This window comes from Canis lupus, chromosome 19 (genome assembly GCF_048164855.1).
Source record: "Canis lupus baileyi chromosome 19, mCanLup2.hap1, whole genome shotgun sequence".
NCBI classification, from domain to species: Eukaryota; Metazoa; Chordata; class Mammalia; order Carnivora; family Canidae; genus Canis; species Canis lupus.
The window spans coordinates 7,863,497-7,881,997 of record NC_132856.1 but is presented as its reverse complement, the minus strand read 5'-3'; the positions used below and the strand labels follow the sequence as shown (position 1 = coordinate 7,881,997).

The 18,501-nt window shown below is 35.4% G+C and overlaps 1 long non-coding RNA gene across 3 annotated transcripts; it reads left to right on the top strand.

Moving 5' to 3' along the window:
• Positions 1-10,677: 10,677 nt before the first annotated feature.
• LOC140611255 (uncharacterized) lies at positions 10,678-18,060 on the top strand. 3 transcript variants are annotated; one of them, XR_012012532.1, is made up of 4 exons: positions 10,678-11,186; positions 11,382-11,462; positions 14,431-14,588; positions 17,124-18,060. It is a non-coding gene; the product is annotated as an uncharacterized lncRNA (long non-coding RNA). The 3 variants fall into 3 exon arrangements; XR_012012533.1 differs by lacking the exon at positions 14,431-14,588; XR_012012534.1 differs by lacking the exons at positions 11,382-11,462; positions 14,431-14,588.
• The last annotated feature ends 441 nt before the right edge of the window (positions 18,061-18,501 follow it).

Genomic DNA, 18,501 nt, shown 5'->3' with positions numbered 1-18,501 from the left:
GATAAGTCTGTTGCCAGTCTAATTTTTCTACCCTTGTAGGTTACAGACTTCTTCTCCCAAGCTGCTTTCAGAATTTTCTCTTTATCTCTGAGATTTGCAAGTTTCACTATTATTATTTTTTTAATTTTTATTTATTTATGATAGTCAGAGAGAGAGAGAGAGAGAGAGGCAGAGACACAGGCAGAGGGAGAAGCAGGCTCCATGCACCGGGAGCCTGACGTGGGATTCGATCCGGGGTCTCCAGGATGGCGCCCTGGGCCAAAGGCAGGCGCCAAACCGCTGCGCCACCCAGGGATCCCAGTTTCACTATTATAAGAGGAGGTGTTGACCTATTTTTATTGATTTTTGAGTAGGGGTTCTCTGTGCCTCCTGCACTTGAATGCCTATCTCCTTCCCCAGATTAGAATGCCTATCTCCTTCCCCAGAAGTTCTTCACTATAATTTGCTCCAATATACCTTCTGCCCCCCTTCCTCTTCTTCCGGGATCCCAATTATTCTAATATTGTTTTGCTTTATAGTATCACTTATCTCTAGAATTCACCCCTCATAATCCAGTAGTTGTTTATCTCTCTTTTCCCAGGTTCTTTATTCTCTAACATTTTGTCTTCTATATCACTAATTCTCACTTCTGCCTCATTTATCTTAGCAGTTAGAGACTCCATTTTTTATTGCATCTCATTAATGGCCTTTTTGATTTTCACTTGATTAGATTTGACTTTTTTTTTTTTTTTATTTCTCCAGAAAGAGATTCTCTAGTGTCTTCTATGCTTTTTTCAATCCCAGGTAGTATCTTTATAATCATTATTCTGAACTCTAGTTCTGACATCTTACTTATAGCAATACTGATCAGGTCCCTAGCAGTCAGTACTGCCTCTTGTTCTTTTTTGAGGGGAGTTTTTCTGTCTTGTCATTCTTGCAGAAAGTGGTCACTGTTCTATTTGTAGAGTTGTAGCTATTCTTTTCTTAGGTCTCTGGTTGAATTCATAAGTGATCAGAATGATTTGATAGCTCTCTAGCTGAATTCCTGGGACCAGACAAAACTAAGATCTCCTACTCCTCCCCCATCTTAGATTCCTCTCTTACTATTTATTTTTTATACACATTTAAAAAATTTTTTATTTAAATTCAATTTGCCAATATATAGTGTAACACCCAGTGCTCATCCCATCAAGTTATACACATTTTTTGTCATTGTGTAGATTTTTGCATAGGAGGAATGTATAGATTTATTTCATGTTTACTTGACTATCTTAATTCAATCTCTGTATTTTCATTAAAAAAGGATTTTTCTCAAGAAATGCTTTTCTAGATAAATGAAAAATATAAAGCAGATCTTAGAACATTTAAGACACTAAAAGAATGCTATCATGCACTTTAGAGATATCCAATTATGAATAATTGATATTACTAATTACAAATCATTAATCATAGGACCTACACAGTGCTTTGACACAGTTGAAATACATTATGTATTTACTGAATGAATGATAAAATGAAGTATTTTTTGGGGGGGCAGCCATCCTCAGACAGGTGCATTAGAATCCTCTGGATTCTAGGGACATAGAGATCTTTAATTTAGTAGGTCTTGTGTAGATAGAATGTGATCAAGGAATATGTTTTTTGCAACACTCTCCTAGTACCTTTTCTAGCCAACCAGTTTTGGAAACTACTCTTAGGGCAGTCTTGGGAGTTAAAATTTTACATGCTGAGTTAAAACACACACACACACACAGTGAAGTTTCTACTTATGTCTCTGGAGATTTATAATAATAGTCAGAATTTACATTGTGTCCTGTTGTTTGCAAAGGACTTTTAAATAATTCTCTCATTTGATACTCACAAAGTTCTATTCTATACATATTATAAATTAAGTCTAAAGTAAGCAGTAAAGAAAAGCTATGTTAATTGTATCCTTTCAAAACACTATGATAAGTAATTTAACTTAAATCATCTCATTTAATCAAAAGCCCTCCATAAATTATTCTTGCCCAGTAGACAAGAAAGTTGAGCCTCAAAGACCTATGTTACTTGCCAAATTACACAGAGCTAATAAGTACCAAACTGGAATTTGAGGCAGTAAAGTAGTTGAGAAGTTGAGCTCCAGGAGCAATAGACTTTGGTTCAGTTCCTGGCTTTGTCTGTTTTGAGTTTGTAAACTTGGCAAAGTTATTTAATCTTTCCAATTGTCCAATCTTTCCAAGTTTCTTCATCTGTAAATATGTAATAATAATAATAATAATAATAATAATAATAATACCCACTTCACAGGTGGATTCATTGTGAAGATTCAATAAGGTAAAGCATGCAAAGAACTTTGCACACTGCCAGGCACCTGCTAAACTCTCATAAATGTTAGCTATTATTATAGCTAATCTAGCTATTACTAGATTTCTCTCCAAAGCTTACACTTCTTTTGTCATGCCAGTTTATCTTCATAAAAGAATGTGATAAAGAAAAAAGTATACAATGCCATCAGTTCTTTATTATTTATTAATGATACCTTACCTCTCAAATCCTAAATTACATAACTTCCTATTCAACAAGAATTTCTTAAATGTGTTTTGCATATTGTTACAAATGTAACAATGGGGTTTAAGTTAAAATATTTAATGCTTTATTATACATGGTTATATGCAGGTTTTATGGTGAAAGCCCTGCCCCCACTAGCTGAATCCACATTATTCTTATAGGTTTTAGAAGGCTAGACTAAATCTTGTCCTTTCATGGTAGTATGAAATTATAAAAGGATATAATTACAATTTGTTTTGTATAATAATTATCTATATCACTATCTGTCTAAAGAAAGGTATAGAAAAGCAAGGCCGTGTCTAATTCAACTTTGTATTCCCTCCTTGGAATTTAGTGCAAAGTTGTATTGCATTAAACAACCTGACTGTTAACTTAATGTTACAATAATCAGCATTTTTAAAACTTTAAAAAATCAACTTCCCCGATGTATAGTTTATACGCAATAACATATACTCATTTTTAAAAGGTATGCAGTTTGATGAGCTTTAAAAAATGAGTATACCCATGTAACCACCCACCCTCAGGATATAGAGTGTTGCTACCACTCCAAAAAGTTCCCTTGGGCCCTTCGCAGTCAATTCCTATACTTCTCCACCAGTCAAACAGTCCTGAGCTAAAGACAACCACTGATTTGATAATCCTACCTGTTCTAGCACTTCATAAATGAAATAAAAAAGAGAGTACTGTTTTGTGTCTGACTTATTTTGCTCAGCATCTTGTTTTTAAGAATCATGCTTCATCATTTGTAAATCCTCCTTTGTGAAGTGTCTATTCAAACCTTTTCCCACTTAAAAATAATTGGCTTGTCTTCTTAATACATAGAGTTCTTTACATTTTCTGAATACAAGTCTCTTGTCACATATATATATTATGAATATTCTAGTTCATGGCTTGTCCTCTATTTTCTTAGTAGATGTCTTCTAAGAGTAGATTGTAATCTTGATGAAGTCAAATTTATCATTATTTTTCTTTTATGGTTAGTTCTTTATGCATCTTATATAAATAATTTTTGCTTATCCTAAACTCGTGAATATTTTTCTCCTAACTTTTTTTTTCTAGACCTTACAATCTTTTATTTATATGTAAGTCTATAATTCATTTTGACCTAGTTTAGTGATATGAAGATTGAGGCTTATTTTTTTCCACATAGGTATCTAGTTATTCTAGCACTGTTCATTGAAAAGATTTTTCTATCCCCATTGCATTTCCTTGGATTATTTTGTTGCAAATAAATTCTATATAAAATATAGATGCATCTATCTATATCTATATGATATCTATATGATAAAATATAGATAATATTTTATATATACCATATAATGTATAATACATTATTATATATTTTATATACCTATGTCTATCTATATTCTATAAATATATATATTCTATATATAGTATATTTCATATGTGTATATATATACACATATATATGTAATCTCATTGTTTTATTGATATATAGGTCAATCTATATGCCTATACCATATTGTCTTGATTATTATAGCTTTTTACTAAGTTAGGTAATATAATTTTCCATTTTTTTTTTGCTAGTCCAGGTATTTTATGTTTCCATATAATTTTTAGATTCAGCTTATACATTTCTTTTCTTCAGCAAGTCTGTTGGGACTTTGATTTGGATTATGTTGGGTCTATAGGTGAGTATGAGAAGAACTGAGTCTTTTAATACATAAACATGATTTCTTCCTTCATTTATTTTAGCCATATTTGTAGTTTTCAGTGTATAAGTCTTACACATATTTTGTCAAATATTTCTCTAAGTAATTTAGGTTTAGGGATGTTATTATGAATGTATTTTTAATTTTACTTTCTACTTGTTCTTTTCTACTATGTAGAAATACAAATGAATTTGTATATTGATCTTCTAATCTGCGACCTTGCTGGGGTACCCAGTAGCTCAGTTGGTTAAGCATCTGTCTTTGGCTTGGATCATGATCCCAGGGTTCTGGAATCAAGACCCATGTTGGGCTCTCTGCTCAGTGGGGAGCCTGCTTCTCCCTCTCCCTCTGCCTGCTGCTCTGCCTGATTGTGCTCTCTCACTTTCAAACAAATAAATAAAATCTTTAAAAAAAAAATCTGTGATCCTGTTAATATCACTTAGCAGTGTACTGGGGTTTTACTTTTCCCATATTCTTTTTAAAACTTTTTATTAAGTTTTTAATTTTAATTCCAGTTTAGTTAACATACAGTGCTATATTAGTTTCAGGTGTACAATATAGTGATTCAACAATTCTATACATTATTGAGTGCTCATCATGATAATTGTACTCTTTAATCCACATCACCTCTTTCACCCATCTCCCAACGACCTACTTTTCTCATATTTTTGTCAGCACTTGTTATTATCTGTCTTTTGGTTTATAGCCACCCTAGTGAGTGTGAAGTGGTATCTCATTGTGGTTTTTATTTCCATTTCCATGATGGCTAATGATTCTAAGCATCGTTTCATGTCCTTATTGGCCATTTGCATATCTTTTTTGGAAAAATGTCTATTCAAATGCTTTGCCTATTTTTAAATTTGAGTATTTGTCTTTTTATTGCTGAGTTGCAAAAATCCTTTATATACTTTGGATGATATCCTTTTAGCTAATCTGTATCTTTAAATGTAAACTTTACTTTTTGCAAATAGTATACACTTAGGACTTTGTTTACTTTGTTTACAATTCAGCCTGGAGGGGCACCTGGATGACTCAGTGGTTGAGCATCTGCCGTCAGTTCCTGGGATCAAGTCCCACATCAGGCTCCCCAGAGGGAGCCTGCTTCTCCCTCTGCCTATGTCTCTCCCTCTGTGTCTCTCATGAATAAATAAATAAAATCTTTTTTTAAAAATAAAATAAAATTCAGGCTGGAAATCTTCACACTTAAATGTTTAGATCATTTACATATAATATATTATAGATACATTTGAATTCAGGTCTATTGTCTTACTATTTATTTGTCCCTTTTAGTCTTTGCTCCTTTTTTGCTCTTTTCCCACCTCCTTTGGATTAATTTAATATTTTTAGAGTACCATTTTATATCTTTGATTGGTATATTAAGTAAACTCTCTGTGTTGCCTTTTTTCCATTTGCTCTAGATTTATAATACGCATCTTTGCATAACTTTTTAACTTTATATACAGCTAAGTAATATTATACTTTTCACATATAATGTAAGAATCTTTAAAAAAGATACTTCCTAGTCATGGAAAACAGTGAAGGAGAAAGCTTTGGGATGAGTCCCAAAAACAGTCAAGGAGAAAGCTTTGGGATGAGTTCCTTCACTGAAACAAATATTAACCTGGAAAAAATCAGAATCAACTATTTCAGAACTCTAGAACCTGGCCAGACATTTATAGCAACCAGTGGAACACTTGGTGAAAGGAGAGACTACTGAACAAGAGAGCAGCATGCATGAACCAGCTACCATGCCCTATTCCTTAGTCTCTCTTCTGTGGGGATAGTGTCAGTATGGGCAATGTCCCCTGGAGTGCCTGAGTGGCTCAGTTAGTTAAGAGTCTGCCTTTGGCTCAGGTTTTAATCCCAGGGTCCTGGGATTGAGCCCCACATCAGGCTCCCTGCTCTGCAGGGAACCTGCTTCTTCCTCTCCTGTCCCCCCTGCTTGTGCTATCTCTCTGTCAATAAATAAATACAGTATTTTAAAAAAGGATCTTGTCCCCCATAATTTGAGTTGTACATTTTGGTCAATTTGATGGTTCCCTGGGAGACCAGCACAGATACTTACCTCTGTTTCAGCCCTCTCAGGTTGTGATGGCTTCTCTAACAGTATCTATCAGAAGATTTAAAGAGATAGAACACGTTGTTGAGAAGGTCAGACTTTTCCTGTCATAGGCTAACTTCAAAAATAACAACAGAAATTTCAGTGACCACATACAACAAAGAATACAAGCTCTGCAAAAAAAGTTTGGAAAAGTCATTATTAAAATAGGCTGCAGTTGCAGCCCTCAATGGCAAACCCTGAGAAGAAGCAAGACTGATTTCCAGAGTTACCACATTATGATATTCAAAATGTCCAGGTCTTAACAACAACAACAACAACAACAAAACAAATATAATGCATACAAGAAACAGGAAAATGTGGCTCATTCACAAGGAAAAAAAGCGTTTGACATATGAAAATCAGTGCATGTTAATAGAACAAAAGAAAGACCACATGATCATCTCAATTGACACAGAAAATCATTTGACAAAATACAACACCCTTTGATAATAAAAAAACACTCCTTAACCTAGTAATATAAAAGATCTTCTTCAACATAATAGAAACTGAAGCCATACACAAAAATTCTAGTGAATATTCTGCTTAATAGTTATATACTGAAAAATTTTCTCCTAGGATCAGAAACAAACCAAGGATACCTGCTTCTGATACTTCTATTCAACATAGTACTGGGAGTTCTAACCAGAATAATTAAACAATAAAAAGAAATTGAAAGCATCAAAATTGGAAAGGATGAAGTAAACTGAACTCTTTTGCAGATGACATGATCTTATATGTAGAAAATCCTAATAAATCCGCCCAACCCCAATCCTCCAAAACACCATGTTATAGCTAACAAACAGATTCAGCCCAGTTGTTACAACAAATTTCATTTGTTTTTAAAATGAAAAGTATAATAAAATACTTACACATATTCAACAAAGCAAGTGGAAAACTTGTACATTTAACTCCAAAATATTGCTTAAAGAAATTAAAGACCTAAATAAACAGAAGAACATTCCATGTTCATAGATCAGAAGATTTAATTTTGTTAAGATGACAATACTTCCCAAAGTAGTTTACAGGTTCAATGCAATTCCTATCAAAATCCCAATTATGTTTTCATACAAAATTTCAAAGTATCCCAAATAGCCAAAATAATCTTGAAAAAGAACTAAGTTGGAAAATTCAAACTTCACAGTTTCAAAACTTACTCCAAAGCTACAGGAATGTGCTATTGGGTGTACAGGTAGACAGTTGACCAATAAAATACAATTCAGAGCCCATAAAGTGACATCTATGGTCAATTGCTTTTTTTGGCTAGAGTGCCAAGACTATTGAATGGGAAAAAGATAGGCTTCAGGAAGTGATGCTGGGAATATTGGATACCCACATGTAGAAATGAAGTTGGACCTTTAACTTACCAAAATTTAAGAGCTAAAGCTCTTAAAAGTCTAAGAAAATAAAGAGCAAATCTTCACAACTTTGGATTTGGCAATGACTTCATAACTATGATACCAAAAACATAGAGAATAAAAGGAAAATTAGATAAATTTGAGTGTATTAAAAAAAAAGCTTTTGTGCCTCAAAGGAAACCATCAAGAGAATGAAAAACAACATGCAGAGTGGGAGAAAATATTTGCAAAACATATATATGATAAAGGTTTAATATTCAAAATATATAAAGAACTCTACAATTCAACAACAAAAAGACAAACAATTTTTAAATGGACAAAGGAATTAAATAGAAAATTTTCCAAAGAAAATATACAAATGGCAAGTAAGCACATGGAAAGATGCTAAACATCATTAGTCATTGGGGAAATACAAATCAAGACCACAGTAAGATGCTATGTCACACCTAATAGAATGGTTATTATTCCCCCAAAATGATAAAATAACAAATGTTAGTGAGGCTGTAAACTTTGGAACTTTCATATAATGCTGGTGGGAATGTAGAATAGTGTTTCCCTTGTGGAAACAGGTTGTCACTTCCTCAAAAAGTTAAACATAGAATTACCATATGGCCTAGGAATTCCACTCCTAGATATACCCAAATAATAGAATACCGAAGCTAAAACAGGGACTCAGATACTTGGACACTAATGATCATAGCAGCATCATTCACAATCACCAAAAGGTGGGACAACTCAAGTTTTTACCAATGGATGAACGGATAAACAAAATGTGGTATTACATGCAATAGATTATGATTCAGTCATAGGAAGAAACGGAGTTCTGATACTTGCTACTACATGGATGAAACTTGAAAACATTGTGAAATAAGCCAGATAAAAAAGGACAAATATGGTATGATCCCACTTATATGAAATAAATGGAATAGACAAATTCATAAATGTATAGTTAAAAATGGTTATAAAGGCAAATTTTATTCTACCACAATAAAAAATGCAGAAAACAAAAAACAAAACAAAAATGATATCCTATTCCTCCCTCATGCTTTTGTGTTATTATTGTATACATTCTAAATTTTATATATGTTGTAAACACTCTGTACATTGAATATAATACATTCAATACAATAAAAAAGAAAAAATCTTTTATATTTACCCACATATTTATTATGTCTGAGATTCATCATTCTTTTGTGTAAATCCAAATAATATTGTCCTTCATACTGAATAGCTTTTTAAACATTTCTTGCAGTGCTTGTAAGCTGCTGACCAATTGTCCCAGAGTTTGTTTATCTAATAATGTCATTATTTTACCTTTATTTTTAGAGATATTTTCACCATGTATTTTTTTCTTTCAGTATTTAAAAATCATCCGGTTTGCATGGTTTCTGAGGAAAAGTCAGAAGTCAGTCTTATCTTCATTTTTTATGTATTATATAATGTGTCTTTTTTTCCTCTGGCCGATTTAAATTTTTTTCTTTATAACTTGTTTTTAGCAATTTGGTTGTGATGTGTCTTGATATAGTTTCCTTCATATTAATTTTGCTTGGGATTCACTAAGCCTCTTTGATTTGTGGGTTTATAGATCACTTGTTTTTTTTTAATTTGGGGGTAAATTGGTCTTCATTTTTTTTCTGCATCTCTTCCTTCTTGGACTTTAATTATATTCATGTTAGGCCATTTCATGTTGTCACAAAGTCACAAAGCTCTGTCCATTTTTTTCTCAATAGTTTTCTTCAATGTTTAGTCCACATAGTTTCTACAGCTATGGCTTCAATTTCCCTGGTATTCTTTTATATTTCTAAAGTACTGTTACTCTCATCCAGTGGATTTTTCAATTCAGATATTGCCTTTTCAGCTCTAGAATGTACATCCAGTTCTCTTACATATCTTTAATTTCACTCTTCATTGTGTTCATAATTTTACTCAAACTCTTGAATACATTTACAATAGCTTTTAAAGTCCTTTCTGATAATTCCATCATCTCTGTCATTTTTATGACTGTCCTTATTGAGTAATTTTCATTACAGCTATGGATCAATTTCTTGCTTCCTCACAAGTCTAACAATTTTTTGTTGAATACTAGATATTGTGATTTTTTGGTGTGTTGATCATTTGGATTTTGTTATCTTCCTTGAAAGAGTATTGTGGGATTTTGGCAGGTGGCTAAAATACTTGGAGATAAATTTGGTCCTTTTGAGGCTTGGTTTTTAAGTTTTGTTACAGAGGTGTAGAATAGCCTTAATCTATGGTTAGTTTAGTCCTACTTTTTTTTTCTTTTTTCTTTTTTTTTCAGAGAAAGGAGAGAGAGAGCACAAGGGAAGGGGGAAGGGTAGAGGAAGAAGGAGAGAGAGAATCTTAAGCAGGCTCCATGCCCAGTGTGGAGCCCAACCCTGGGCTCGATCTCACAACTCTGAGATTATGATCTGAGCTGAAATCAAGTCAGACACTCAACTGACTGGGCCATCCAGGTGTCCCTAGTCTTACTTCTAAGGTATGGTCTTCCTGAGGTCTTTACTGAATGTGCTAGGTGTTTAAAGAGGTCTGTATTTGAATGTTCTCAGCGTTGTGTGAGCTCCATGAATTGTGTTCTATGAATTGAACTAGAAGCTTATAGTTCCCTGATATTTATCTTTTCCCCAGTAATTGTAGTTTTTACTACCCCTGCCTTATGTATTCTCATTCTATGCATGCTCAGTTTAGTATTCAGGCACAGACTAAAGGGGAACCCATTCAAACTTTCAGAGCTTTTCTCTCCTCACTATTAGTCTACACCATAGACTTCAGCCTCCTCATTCTCCCAGAACTCTAATATCTGTCTCCTCATTTAACATGACCTACCTGTTGGGCTTGGCTTCCTCATCCCTATGCTGTAATCCAGAAAGTGCCCTGGCAGAAAGTTCTGGTGATCATAGGACTCTCCTATTTTGTTTCTCTTCTCTTAAGGATCACAGTCCTATACTACTGACTAATGTCTGAAAATAGTTGTCTCATAAATTTTTTTCTGTTTTCTAGTCACTTACAGTGGGAGGACAAGTCTGGTCCCAGTTCTGCCATGGAAGAAGTAGAACTATAATCTGTTTTTTCCTCTCATGGAACAATGATAGTTTACAGCTATGTTCCCACTTAAGGTAAAGGAAGAATGAGTGAATGAGTAAAACTAAGTATAGTAAAATAAATTGCCAATGGTATAATCAAAGCTTCTATAGGTTGGAGAAACTTTAAGTTCTCACTTTCAACAAGAATTCTTTAAGTTGTGTTGCCAGTTTAATTCAAGGTTCTTTCTTCCTCCCAGGTCAGGCATATTTTAGAAATTACCCCCTCACAATAGTTCTTTAATTGATCATTAACACCAATGGAATGCTACCTCAAGTAACTTTAGCTATCCTCTGTGATTTCCTCCAACATGAAGTTAGGAACACTGGGTATATTCCAAATGTGCCTTATTTCACTGAGGGACAAATAACAAGTTCCAGCTTGCTCCAATGATATTGGAATTAAGTCAGCCAACCATGTTTTCAAGGTCAGGTATGTTAATTTTTGTTTATGATTTCATAGGAAAAATAAAGTCTTTCTTTGTAAGATCTAAAAGTATAAGATTCTGTTTTTGAGATTATGGCCAATTTTCTCATTTGATTTGTATTGAGTGTTTGGATTTCTTTAACCATGGGGCCATGATGAATAGTTTGAATGGGTCTTACATATTTTTATGCATACTTCCAGATGGATCCCTCCACTTCAAGGCTTACATCATGCTAGATATTTTATCTGAGTAGAAAATTAACAATTGGGATAAATATAAAGGTGAGTCTCTTTCTTAAGTGTAAAAATCTCTAATTTGAGTCAGTTTGTCTTATGTCTGGTGAGGGCTACAGAAGATGTAAAGCAACTTCAAACAGAAAAGGTAAGTAAAGGAGACATAATTATTTTTGCTTGTTAATATTTATTCAACTGCCCGCAGCACTCCCAGTGCAGTGTTGAAGATACACTATAAGCAGAACTGTTAACCTGCAAAATGGGTGGATTTAGTTAGCAGAGAGGTTGCCAGGGTATAATATATCATGCTTTTCTATGAAAACATAGCAATCAAGGTGAATGTCAGAAATGCTGTGTAAGCCAGGAGGCTTGACCAAGAACAAAGAAAGAGGAGGGTAAGAGAAAGGCAGAGAGTGAATATGACTTGTATGCACTGAAGATGAGAAGATTTCTAGAATCTCGAAGAGTTATTAGCACTTCCATGTTCATCACAGCACTCACTATTCACAGTAGCCAAGATATGGGAACAGCCTCTGTGTTCTTTGGTAGATGAATGGATAAAGGAAATGTGGTTTATACATATAATGGAATATTATTGAGTCTCAAAGGTGAAAGAAATTCTGCAATACGTGACAACATGGATGGACCTTGAGGATGTTATATTCAGTGAAATAAGCCAGACACAGAAAGACAAATAGTTCATGATTTCACTTATATGAAGTATCTAAAGTAGTCAGTTTTGCAGGATGACAGAGGAGAATGCTGGTTACCAGAGACTACGGGGAGAACAGGGTGTTACTAATCAAGAAGCGTAAAGTTTCAGTTAACAAGATGAATGAGCTCTCGATTTCTCCTGTACAACTTTGTACCTATAGTCAACAACATTGTATTGTACAGTTAAAAATCAGTCGAGAGGGTAGATCTCGTGTTAAGTATTCTTATTACAATCTGAAAAAAAAAGATGAGAGGATTTAGTTGTATTCATGATAAAGAGATCTTACAGGAATGTTAAAAAGACTTCAAAGCAAAAAAAAAAAAAAAATTGTTTTTAAGTCCAGTCCTGTAATGACTTTCAGGTTTTCGGCACATGCCTCGTTCTTTGACTTTATGAATGGAAAAAGGTGGCAAGTATCCACTGGCTTAATCTAAGGTGTCAACAATCCCTCTCCAAAACTATTGAAATAAGAGGAGTGCCTACAATTACTAAAGATCTTCCGGTGATAAAAAGAAATTGCATAAACTTCTGGCTAATATATCAGAATGATTCAGCGTTTCACAAAAAATTTACTTCCATTGACTTTCCAGTTAGGTAAATTTTCAGGAATACTTTCTTCTTACACTTAGCTGAGTCAGTGGAAAAGCAACAACCGCTCATTCCCAAAGCAGTCATGGCGCTTCAGAAGGCTGGTCAGAGCCCTGCTTTTACTGTCTTCTTTATATCCATTTTCCCCTCTGAAAGCAAGACTGAGTGGATGACGAAGCCGGCGCAGAATTCTACCTGCTGGCAGACGTTTTTCTAAGCTCGGTTAGCAAGGGTGAGGCAGCTAGTGAGGCAAAGAGCATGCTCCAAACTCCTTGTAATTGAATTGTCTAATTCACTTGAAAGAATCCGTGCCTAACTTCTTGCTTATCAAGTATACTCTCTGGGGGACCTGATTAAGAAAGGAAAGAAATAGGATATTTTTTTTTTTTTTAGAAATAGGATATTGAAGCCACTGCTACAGAACTTCTGTGTGAACATCTACCTAATAAAACCTGTTGAAGCCATGCCTATTAACCTTTAACTTCTAAGTTTATGTATATAGTAAACACTTAGCTATAAGGGTCCTTTCAAGGATGGACTGGAATCTGGACCACCAAGGTTTTCTGGATAACTATGAATAAGCATCAAGCTTTTTAAAACTATTCTAAAAGGAGGGGATCCCTGGGTGGCTCAGTGGTTTAGCGCCTGCCTTCAGCCCAGGGTGTGATTCTGGAATTCCAGGATCGAGTCCCACATCAGGCTCCCTGCATGGAGCCTGCTTCTCCCTCTCCCTCTCCCTCTGCCTGTGTCTCTGCCTCTCGTTCTCTCTGTGTGTCTCATGAATAAATAAATAAATAAATAAATAAATAAATAAATAAATAATCTTTAAAAAAACTATTCTAAAAGGAAATAATTCTGAAATTTATTTTTCTTTTATAAGCAAAATTTATAGAATACAAATTTTCACAAATACCTAGTTGTTAAAAATTGCAGTCACAGTAATGAGCTGTAATGTGGTGATACCCTTAGGTATAGTGAGATGCTAGGACACATTTTCCCTATGATACTACCTCGTTCCAGACTCCTGTCCCTTTTAAGTTGTTGAGTTTTTTCCCCCCTTATATCATTTTGTTTGATTCTTTCCTCACAGATACGGTGTTAGTAGTCACTACTTCCTGTTATTAAGAAATTTTTTAATGCTTCTCTTAATTTGTTATTATTGGATATGGGCATAGATGATATATTGCCAGATTTCCTTTGCAGAGACTCTCCATGAATCAAGTTTGCTAGCTTTGGTGCATAGACTTGGTGGCATCTGTTTTGTCTGTTCAAAGGCATTTGTTATCATGATCTTTTCTGGAAAAGATAGGTAAGGTTGCTTAGAAGCTGATCTCTTGTCTATTGATGTTTTGTTACTATTTTATATAATTTTTTACACAGTGAAGAGTTAGTTTTCATACTATGAAACCAAATAGTAGATGCTGTGGTACAGTACCCCAAATGTCCCTTCAGGTAAGTTTCTCTCTGGGCACTGCCATCAGCCATGGGGACCTGCATTGCCACAGGTTATGCTCCTTCCTGAGATACAGCTCACATCCAATGACCAATTTGTATGAATGTACATAGGTCCAGCCTTCTTACCTTGATTGAAGACAACTTTTAAAAGCCATCCCAGCTCCAGAACTTTCTGTGGGATTGGCTAAAGCCATTATTGCAGCTGAACCACAACTTAGTTTCTCTTGCCCAATCCTGCTCCCCTTCACTCTCTTCCAGGTGTTGATCTAGAGAGAATTCCCATTGAAACTTCTTCAAACAAATCTCCATCCCAGTCCCCATCTTAGGCAACCCAGCCTAACAAAGGCAGTAACGAGTTCCTCAGCCAATGGATAGTGTCATCCTTCACAGTTCTGACATGAACATTTACGCATTAGGTTAGTACCTCTATCATGTTCCTCTTCTGCTGCAATTTCTAGATTTCCATATTTTCTACAGAATTTCTTCTTTGAGTAGAGGCTTTGAAGTTTACCAGCTGAGGTCATGAAACTTAGGCTTGAAAAGATAGACTATAAGCTAACATTTATTCAGATATTAACTTTTATTGAAGAAGTTTTACTTAGATCTTTGCTTACAGCCTATGAAGTATCCAGGCCTTTTTTTTTTTTAATTCATGAGAGACAGAGAGAGAGAGAGAGGCAGAGACACAGGCAGAGGGAGAAGCAGGCTCCATACAGGGGGCCTGATGCAGGACTTGATCCAGGGACTCCAAGATCATGACCCAGGCCGAAGGGAGGCACTAAACTGCTGAGCCACCCAGGGATCCCCTATGCAGGCCTTTTAATGTTACAGTATTTTATTTCTTCAGTGTTACAAATGCTCATTTTGATCATCCTCTGTGTGTGCTTTATTCTTTTAAATCAAAATTTATGTTCCAGAATAAGCAAATATTTTGAACATCTATTTTCCTACCATGGCCTTCTTTGAATTCCCTTGCTCTCATGTTCTGTCTGCTAAAACTTATACAAATGTTAAACATCTTCATCCTTGTCTTTGATATAAGGTCTCCATGCTACTATTGTGACGATCTAATCTAATAATCTAATCTAATAATCTCCATGCTGCATTTATTCTTTTATCGTTATTTTATTGAGGTACAGTTAATGATCCTATCAATTTTACCTGGTGATTTCTAGTCTTAAACTATTTAAATAGCCTGGTTAACCATCTTAAATGCAGGGATTTAAAAAAAATTGAGAAAATCCCAAGCACCCTAATGTAGTACAATTTTTAATTAAATTATGTATAAACAGCAACAAAAAGTATTGCTGATTAAAACCAGCATACACTAAACTAAGGTCACCTATCTCACAGAGTAACAGAATTGAAAGGGACCTCAGAGAAATAATCTAATTTAAGCACCTTACTCTATGGATGAAACCCAGAGAGAAGTGAATTCCCCAGTGTACGGCAACAAAAGGTGGAATCTAAAGCTAGATCTCTTAACTATTGATTGGTTCAGAAATCTTACTGCCTTATAACCACTGAATTCAATTTGCTTCTCTCCAAATCACTCCATGAACTCAGAGCATTTCCTTGACTCAATACTTTGGAGACCACAGTTATTTTAACTTCATTGCTCTTTAAACCTCAAGTGGGTTTTTGGTATGGCTGCTTCCTGATTCAGTTATGCAACTCATCAGCATAATTTAACCAATACAAGTTTGCTCCGGTGAGAAAATATTTAGGTACTTTCATCCATATTGGGTTATTTAAGAATAACCCAATAAGATCTTTTTATAAGTTCTACTTGAACCCAATGTGCTAAAGTAATTGTCAGAAAATGTATATGTTCCTTTTACAAAGGCCTCATATAATATGCTTTGTTGTGCGACATTTAGCTTCATCTATTGTAGGATGAAACTCTTATTCTGACCTAAAATACATGCAAATTGGTTCACTTCCATATACTTAGGCTTCATCTACAATAGATTGGTTAACTAAATAAGGAACAGATGAACAACCAGTTATACAAATATTCATCATAGAAAGGCATCAGGGTAAGTTTCAACTTGAATAGGAGTCTTAGAATTACTCTAGAAAGATAAGAATTATGCCAAAAGGAGGGAGCAGGGACTCTGATTTGGTTTTACAAATATTTTCCTTTCATATCTCTGGTCTTTGTCAATCTCTTCAGAGCCACCAAGGTAGACAGGCAATTGACAGTTTCTTGCAGTAAATTATTTTGCTTAGAAATCCTGCATAGCAGGTATTGCCTGACTTCGCTGGAAATGATAAACTAGCAATGTTGTTATTCGAGTTAGAAGGACCTGAAGGAGCATAAAGCTACCTGCTGTGTCGTCATGGTATCTGCTTAAGAGGATGATAAAGAACTTCATTTTAGGGAAGTGGAAGGCTTCTGCATGCATGAAGAACTGAATTCTCCAAAGCCTTCCATGTAGGTTAAACTACCTAGAGAGGAAGTCAGATCCAGTCTTGACCTCACATATAATTCCATTCTCTAGCAACATCTCCAAAGATACCATAGATCTACAAAGATTTCAGTTATAGAAATGTTTCTCAGGCCCCTGGCTTCTTATGAAGTTTTCTTACATGACTGGTGTGGGTGAATCTGGCCTTGCTTCTTATTTTTGCTTCTTATTTTTGTGAAGGGACCACACTGGAATGTACCACGTCCCTACTATGGGTTTGGTAGGGGCTAATAGCAATGGAACTGTGAGCATTTCAATATCATGCTGCCTCTCTGGAGCCAGACAGTCTCATTTACAAATCATGACCCTCCTTCCATACCAATCCCACCACCACCCCCAACAACAACCTCCTGGCATTCTTTACCAGGCACTGAGATTCAGGCTGAGACCTGCTTCCTTACAAAGGACTTGTTTCCTTCCTATCTGGCATATTCCAGGTAGAAATCACGTTTCATAATGTTTTTCTCCTTTTGTTCTCAGATGTTCTAAGTCGGCTCCCTGCAGTGCATGTCAACATTAGAACACCTGGGGCAGAGCTGGCTCCCAGAACAACAGGAGAGACTTGCCAACAAGCTTGCTTAGGATTTCTCTGCAGTGGAAATTTTGGGACTGGGACCTGTTTGGAAATATCAGAGATAACTAGAGGTGGGGGTAACGCCAATGCTTCCTAGTAGAACAAGATAGAAAACCACATGGATCATTTCAAAGAAGCCACAGTTTGGATTGGATGCAAGAAGGAATGGTTTAGAAGAGGTCACAGGTCACTGCCCCTTTGTTATTGAGCATACTTTGGTTTTGTTTCCTCTGTCATGATTGGAAAAGGATCTGTTGCTAACCTTCTATCAAGTTGTTCTTGTATAACTTGAGGCCCAGCATCAACTCTCGAGAGGAGTGAAAAAGCTACTGAATGCAAGTAGAACATGGAGCCTCTCCATCACTCTATCATTTTTGTCTATCACTAAGTCTGTTGATTCATTGAAGTCCAAACTTTTGCTGGCACCACCTTGGCCTCTCACGGTCACCTCCACAAAATCTCCAAGTGAGTCAGATGAAATGGTAAAGAGTAAAGAGGTGTGTTTCTGGCTCCTCCACTCCAGACTCTGAGCAATGAACAACTCAAACAAAGTCTTTCAACCTGAAACTCTCAAGGGCAGGGTGTGGGGAGGTGTGCAGCATGGTTCATGTTCAGCAGGTTGAACATGTGTACTTTCAGTCCATTTAATAACTAACTCCCCAGCTGAGCTGCAGTCCGGCTTCCAATGCTTTTCATAGAAAATACCACTAAAACACCGATCTTCAAAACTTTTGTGTTTTATGGCCAGGAATAAAAGCTTACCTCTTTCCCTGCAGTGATTATCTTTCCCTGGTTGCTCATGTTCTAAAAAGTTTATTAATTAAATTTGGCTTCTCTGGTTGATTTTGTAGAAAGATTTTTTTCACACATTGAAGTCAAGCATCTGTACACATATTGGTTGACACTCTGTTGATAGCTAAGGATGCAAATGGAAAAGGCTTTTGCCTGTAAGCTGTCTTGTATGACTACAGAGCCCCACCATTCATGCAATTCTTCAAGTTCCATATAACTAGAAGGAGTTCTTTGCTAGCTAACAGAGAAGACATCACTCCTCTCATACCTCTATGGAATGTTGCTAGGTAAGAAATAAGAATTGTTCATCCAAAGCCTGGAAAGTCCAGTATTCTGCCTCTAATGGAGGACCAACAGATATATTTTTTTCCAGCAGATATTTTGTAAGAATCCTGGGTTGTTTTCCTTGATGTGAGGCTTAAAAATCTAGAAAAACATTATGAAATGTGATTTCTATCTACTTGGCAGGGAGGGATGGTGTGGTATTAGATT